Source organism: Schistocerca piceifrons, chromosome 3 (genome assembly GCF_021461385.2).
Source record: "Schistocerca piceifrons isolate TAMUIC-IGC-003096 chromosome 3, iqSchPice1.1, whole genome shotgun sequence".
Lineage (NCBI taxonomy): Eukaryota > Metazoa > Arthropoda > Insecta > Orthoptera > Acrididae > Schistocerca > Schistocerca piceifrons.
Genome location: NC_060140.1, coordinates 924,111,895 through 924,119,132, shown reverse-complemented (window position 1 = coordinate 924,119,132; position 7,238 = coordinate 924,111,895). Strand labels below are relative to the sequence as shown.

The 7,238-nt window shown below is 46.1% G+C and overlaps 2 non-coding genes across 2 annotated transcripts; one reads left to right on the top strand and one right to left on the bottom strand.

Annotated features, from left to right (window-relative positions):
- Positions 1 to 2,607: 2,607 nt before the first annotated feature.
- On the bottom strand, positions 2,608 to 2,681 carry Trnat-ugu. The gene has a single exon. It is a non-coding gene; the product is annotated as a tRNA-Thr (tRNA).
- A 393-nt stretch (positions 2,682 to 3,074) lies between these two features.
- On the top strand, positions 3,075 to 3,148 carry Trnat-ugu. Its single transcript has one exon. It is a non-coding gene; the product is annotated as a tRNA-Thr (tRNA).
- The last annotated feature ends 4,090 nt before the right edge of the window (positions 3,149 to 7,238 follow it).

Genomic DNA, 7,238 nt, shown 5'->3' with positions numbered 1-7,238 from the left:
GGGGCTGTAGGGTGCATGAGGAAGAACAGTCCACTGAAGTTTTGTGAGCTCCTCTCGGGTGCGAAGACTTGTGTGAGGTCTTGCGTTGTCATGAAGAAGGAGAAGTTCGTTCAGATTTTTGTGCCTACGAACACGCTGAAGTCGTTTCTTCAATTTCTGAAGAGTAGCACAATACACTTCAGAGTTGATCATGGGGAAGGACATCGAACAGAATAACCCCTTCAGCGTCCCAGAAAACTGTAACCATGACTTTACCGGCTGAGGGTATGGCTTTAAACTTTTTCTTGGTTGGGGAGTGGGTGTGGCGCCACTCTATTGATTGCCGTTTTGTTTCAGGTTCGAAGTGATGAACCCATGTTTCATCGCCTGTAACAATCTTTGACAAGAAATTGTCACCCTCAGCCACATGACGAGCAAGCAATTCCGCACAGATGGTTCTCCTTTGCTGTTTATGGTGTTCGGTTAGACAACGAGGGACCCAGCGGGAACAAACCTTTGAATATCCCAACTGGTGAACAATTGTGACAGCACTACCAACAGAGATTTCAAGTTGAGCACTGAGTTGTTTGATGGTGATCCGTCGATCATCTCGAACGAGTGTGTTCGCACGCTCCGCCATTGCAGGAATCACAGCTGTGCACGGCCGGCCCGCAGCGGGAGATCAGACAGTCTTGCTTGACCTTGCGGCGATGATGACACACGCTTTGCCCAACGACTCACCGTGCTTTTGTCCACTGCCAGATCACCGTAGACATTCTGCAAGCGCCTATGAATATCTGAGATGCCCTGGTTTTCCGCCAAAAGAAACTCGATCACTGCCCGTTGTTTGCAACGCACATCCGTTACAGACGCCATTTTAACAGCTCTGTACAGCGCTGCCACCTGTCGGAAGTCAATGAAACTATACGAGACGAAGCGGGAATGTTTGAAAATATTCCACAAGAAATTTCCGGTTTTTTCAACCAAAATTGGCCGAGAAAAAAATGTGTTGCATTACTTATTGAACTGCCCTCGTAGTTTTCGGCAGTGTATTTTCCTCATCGTGTTGATGCTGTCCAGCATGGCGTGTAGTTCCACAGCTGAGGTGTGTTGGTAATTTTAGGCGTTTATTCTGATTTGGCTGAACTGGGCACCAGAACGTTGAGCTATTGACGTCTTGCTGTCGTTTTGCTCATCGGTGGAGCAGAACTGATTTAGTCATTGCGTTGGTTTGTCAGCTGGCCTTCGGTTGGTTGCCTTCTGATTAAGAGGTCCGGCCGGTGTGGCCGAGCGGTTCTAGGGGCTTCAGTCTGGAACCGCGTGACTGCTACGGTCGCAGGTTCGAATCCAGCCTCGGCCATGGATGTGTGTGATGTCCTTAGGTTAGTTAGTTCTAAGTTCTAGGGGACTTATGACCTCAGATGTTAAGTCCCATAGTGCTCATAGCCATTTGAACCTTTTCTTTGATTAAGAGGTTGTCCATCTAGCTGCCTGTCTCACCTAAATGTGCGTTAGTGTTACTTCCCAGGCCGAACCTTCGAAACCTTCTGAGAGCCATTGCTTGTGTTTTATGTAGTGATCTCCTTTTAGTCCTAAGTACTCTGTGTGGCCTACAGCTGAGTTTTAGCTTATCAAAATTGTAAGTTTTTTCTCTTTAGATCTTAATCTGTGAAATTATTTTCTCGATGGTGTGTGGCCTTCAGCCGAGTTTTAAACTCTCTTAAACTGAAAATTTAAAATCTTGCTCTCGCCGTTATGTCACAACATTGTTATTTTTTTGGGTATGAGGCCTTCAGCCGGGTTTGCATGAAATGTTTTAAGCAAAGGCCATGAGCCTTTTCAAATTGAAAGCTCTTCTTCCTAGGCCCTAAGCCGTAAAATTGTTTTGAGATGGTGTGTGGCTTTCAGCCGAGTTTTAATCTCTTTTAAATTAAAATTTCAAAGCTTTGGTGTTGCCCTTAGGTCATAAGATTGGTATTTTTTACCACGTGAGCCCCAGCAGAGTTTAATCTCTCTTAAACTGAAAATTCAAACTTCTGTCTTGCCCCTAAGTCATAAGATTGTTATTGTTTAGTATGTGGCCTTCAGCCTATTTTTACTGAAGTAAAAAGAATTTTTTTTTTTTTGAAAAAGTGAAACTTCCAGAAGAACTCCTGGACCTCAATTCCTTGCTTAGGCCTTGAGCCCTATATTTTCGTATGTGGTTTTCAGCCGATTTAAATCAAATCAAAGGGGCTCTTTCGTTAAAACCTTTAGAGTTTTTAATTCTTGCTTATGTTCTTGTGTGTTTTAACTAATAAAATTTATATGTTGGGTGTAACTGATAGCGACCAACTTATTTTGGCCCCTTTCCACAAATGTAACCGCACCCTCTCTGTCCTGCTGGTCCAGGGATTTCAGTAGGCTTCCGCGGCCGTTGTCAATGTCAATAAAATTCTTCTGGGCTGTTGACCGGATTGTCAGTATATAAAATTGACCTACATATATGAAGACAGTAACTGTTCTCGAAAGAACTGAATACTGCTGATGACCGTGCAGCTTTTCCCTGGAATAAATGATAACTAACTGAAACCCACAGCTGCCGACAGGTGTTGTTGATATACCTCGATGTGGACAGCTGAAAATGTGTGCCCCGACCGGGACTCGAACCCGGGATCTCCTGCTTACATGGCAGACGCTCTATCCATCTGAGCCACCGAGGACACAGACGTATAGCGCGACTGCAGGGACTTATCCCTTGCACGCTTCCCATGAGACATTCCCAACTGTCCACAGTTCTACATATGTAATGTACCTTATAGACATTTGCCCATTCACTCATTACTTGCGCACGCTTTGGCGATTCCCGTAAGAGTTTGGGCAATCTGTGCGCATTTGCACAAACGAAGGTCAATGGCTGGGTAGCCTTTAACTGTATGTATGAAGACAGTAGCTGTTCTCGCAAGAACAGAATACTGTTGATGACTGTGCGGCTTTTCTCTGGAATAAATGATGACTAACTGAAACCCTCAGCTGCCGACAGGTGTTGTTGATATACCTCGATGTGGACAGCTGAAAATGTGTGCCCCGACGGGGACTCGAACCCGGGATCTGTGTCCTCGATGGCTCAGATGGATAGAGCGTCTGCCATGTAAGCAGGAGATCCCGGGTTCGAGTCCCGGTCGGGGCACACATTTTCAGCCGTCCACATCGAGGTATATCAACAACACCTGTCGGCATCTGAGGGTTTCAGTTAGTCATCATTTAAATTGCCCTCCGTTTCGGCCACTCTTGCAAGTTGTCTTCCTCAGATCTTTGTGCTGAGCAGACTACTGAGTGAGTTTTTTTTTTCTTTATTGAATTTCAATTCCCTCTGAAGGGGGTGGGCTGGTAGCAGCTTATTACGCCGCTCTTCAGCCTACAGATTTTGTTTTAAAAAGATGAAGAGAATAAATCATAAAAACAGGCGATAAAATCGGAGACTTAAATAATAACAAGGCGAAAATATCGTGGTACTTAAAACATAGAACAAAGGGATGATGATGCTTATAAAATACATACGAAGCAGACAGGTAAAATAATAGACAGACGATTAAAAAACACGGTGACAGTCTGGTTTCTGTTCGCAACACTAGAACATTCACAACACTGAACATTCACTGGAACACTGCACTAAAAAGTTGGCAAATGTTACATACCACAGCCGAGAGCCGGTGGGGGGGAACCGTACAGATGATGGGAAAATTGGAAGGAGAGGAAAAGCGAAGGGGGGAGGTGTGAAAGGAGCCAATGGAGGAGGGGGACCCATTAGAGGGGTGGGGGGTGCTGGGCTGACGCGACAGGGAGTGGGGAAGGCAGAGGTGGGAATACAAATGGACTCGGGGGGGAGGGGGGAGGAGGAGAAACTGAGTGAGAGAGACTGTAGCTCTTATATAGTAGCGGAGGAAGTTGTTTACGTAATTTGATAGGGTACTTGAGGATAGGAGGAGGGGTATTACCCGCTCTTTATTGGTCTTTATACTATTACTTGTCATTGGTGGATAAAGACGTGCTTGATTGGTATTTACATATTTGTTATCATTGGTCGAAACAGGAGAATTCGGAACGGACTGTAGCTGTGGCGTGGCGCTCTTAACTGGTTGGCAGGTGCGGGCTGCGGCGCGCCTGCGCTCTGTGTGCGTAAGGCCACTGCGGTCTCCCGCATCCCTGTCCGAGATACTTTGAGCTCGCAGTCCTCCCGTCGCGTTGTCACTGCTGATAGCCAGCAGGTCGGAAGCCTATTCACGTCCTTTTCATTCATGTTGGCAGGTCGCTTGGCTATTTCTATCGCCCCTCTACTCTTCCTTCACAATGTAAATAGCTGTTTCCGCAGTAGGCGCGCTACACGGACTGAGACGTCCGCTAAACCCGCTGGGCAGAACAGGTGATTAGGATTGTGGAAAGGGCCAAATAAGGTGTCGGTCAGGTTCACTCAAAATTGTAATTTAATGACGCCTTTAAACCGAAACGGCACCTAGACGAACCTTTAGAACTACGAGTTTCAAAAAGGCAATTATTTCATGGCTCAGGGCCTCCAAACAAGAAATCTTAGAAGTCAACAAAATAAACATGCAATTAAAATAAGAAATAAAATAATTAAAATATATATGTTATCACAGTTAGGCTGGAAAGCCTCAAGGCACAAGTAGATAGAACATACATATCCAAGGTCCAATACAAACTGCTGAGGGTCACAAATTTGAAAATTTTAAAATATATTACCATAATGTTTTAAGGCAGAAGGCCGCAATGTTTTTGCTTAATGGGTAATTTCAAGAATAAGGTTTTAAGTGGCTTAAGGCATACAACTGATTTTCAAAAATTCAAAAAATTAAATTAAGTCCAGTAAAAACAAGAATTTTTAAATCATTGGCTATGATAGATTATACACAGACAATTAAACACAGGTGAGAAGGACAATAAAGAAAACGGCACTCAGAAGCCTCCAGGGAGGTCGGTCTGCCCTCGTTCACGTAGGTGAGACAGGTGGTGAGCCCAACTACACTTGGTCCGTCGGAACCCAACCAAGGGACAGCCACGGACCGACCGACACAACGACTTGCTTGCCACCAATCAGTACACGAGAACTCAAACACAAAAGGTTACGAATGTAATTATCCACAATGAAATATATATTAGCTGTAAAAACTACACACCATGCTGGACAGCAACGACGTTAGTGGCCAGGGCAGGTAACCGGAACACTAACGGCCACAAGGCAGAAAATTCCGCTGGTACACGCGAATTTGAAATACGGCAATATAATTAACTTCACCCAAAAGGAACATTGTCTGAATTTACATCAGTGGCCAGGGCAGGTAACCAGAACACTAACGGTCACAAGACACAAAATTCCACTGGCACACACACACACACACACACACACACACACACACACACACACACACGCACACACACACACACACATCCGACTCATGAACGATCGGCGAGCCAAATCGCGTGGTCCGGTAGGACGACCGACCGACGATCCACCAAGACCGTGGCCCGGCTCAAGTACGAGGTGCATTCAAGTTCTAAGGCCTCCGATTTTTTTTCTAATTAACTACTCACCCGAAATCTCATGAAACTGGCGTTACTTCTCGACGTAATTGCCCTGCAGACGTACACATTTTTCACAACGCTAACGCCATGATTCCATGGCAGCGGCGAAGGCTTCTTTCAAATGGTTCAAATGGCTCTGAGCACTATGGGACTCAACATCTGTGGTCATCAGTCCCCTAGAACTTAGAACTACTTAAACCTAACTAACTTAAGGACATCACACACATCCATGCCCGAGGCAGGATTCGAACCTGCGACCGTAGCAGCCGCGCGGTTCCGGACAGCGCGCCTAGAACGGCTAGACCACCGCGGCCGGCGAAGGCTTCTTTAAGAGTCTGTTTTGACCAGTGGAAAATCGCTGATGCAATAGCAGCACCGCTGGTGAATGTGCGGCCACGGAGAGTGTCTTTCAATGTTGGAAAAAGCCAAACGTCACTAGGAGCCAGGTCAGGTGAGTAGGGAGCATGAGGAATCACTTCAAAGTTGTTATCACGAAGAAACTGTGCCAGCCGGGGTGGTCAAGCGGTTAAAGGCGCTACAGTCTGGAGCCGCGTGACCGCTGCTGTCGTAGGTTCGAATCCAGCCTCGGGCATGGATGTGTGTGATGTCCTTAGGTTAGTTAGGTTTAAGTCGCTCTAAGTTCTAGGGGACTGATGACCTTAGAAGTTAAGTCCCATAGTGCTCAGAGCCATTTGAACCATTTGAATTTGAAGAAACTGTTGCGTAACGTTAGCTCGATGTGCGGGTGCGTTGTCTTGGTGAAACAGCACACGCGCAGTCCTTCCCAGACGTTTTTGTTGCAGTGGAGGAAGGTATTTGTTCTTCAAAACATTTTAGTAGGATGCACCTGTTACCGTAGTGCCCTTTGGAATGCAATGGGTAAGGATTACGCCCTCGCTGTCCCAGAACATGGACACCATCATTTTTTCAGCACTGGCGGTTACCCGAAATTTTTTTGGTGGCGGTGAATCTGTGTGCTTCCATTGAGCTGACTGGCGCTTTGTTTCTGGATTGAAAAATGGCATCCACGCCTCATCCATTGCCACAACCGACGAAAAGAAATTCATGCTGTCGTTGCGCGTCAACATTGCTTGGCAACATGCCACACGGGCAGCCATGTGGTCGTCCGTCAGCATTCGTGGCACCCCCCTGGATGACACTTTTCGCATTTTCAGGTCGTCATGCAGGATTGTGTGCACAGAACCCACAGAAATGCCAACTCTGGAGGCGATCTGTTCAACAGTCATTCGGCGATCCCCCAAAACTATTCTCTCCACTTTCTCGATCGTGTCGTCAGACCGGCTTGTGCGAGCCCGAGGTTGTTTCGGTTTGTTGTCACACGATGTTCTGCCTTCATTAAACTGTCGCACCCACGAACGCACTTTCGACACATCCATAACTCCATCACCACATGTCTCCTTCAACTGTCGATGAATTTCAATTGGTTTCACACCACGCAAATTCAGAAAACGAATGATTGCACGCTGATCAAGTAAGGAAAACGTCGCCATTTTAAGTATTTAAAACAGTTCTCATTCTCGCCGGTGGCGGTAAAATTCCATCTGCGATAAAGTGCTGCCATCTCTGGGACGTATTGACAATGAACGCGGCCTCATTTAAAACAATGCGCATGTTTCTATCTCTTTCCAGTGCAGAGAAAAAAAATCAGAGGCCTTAGA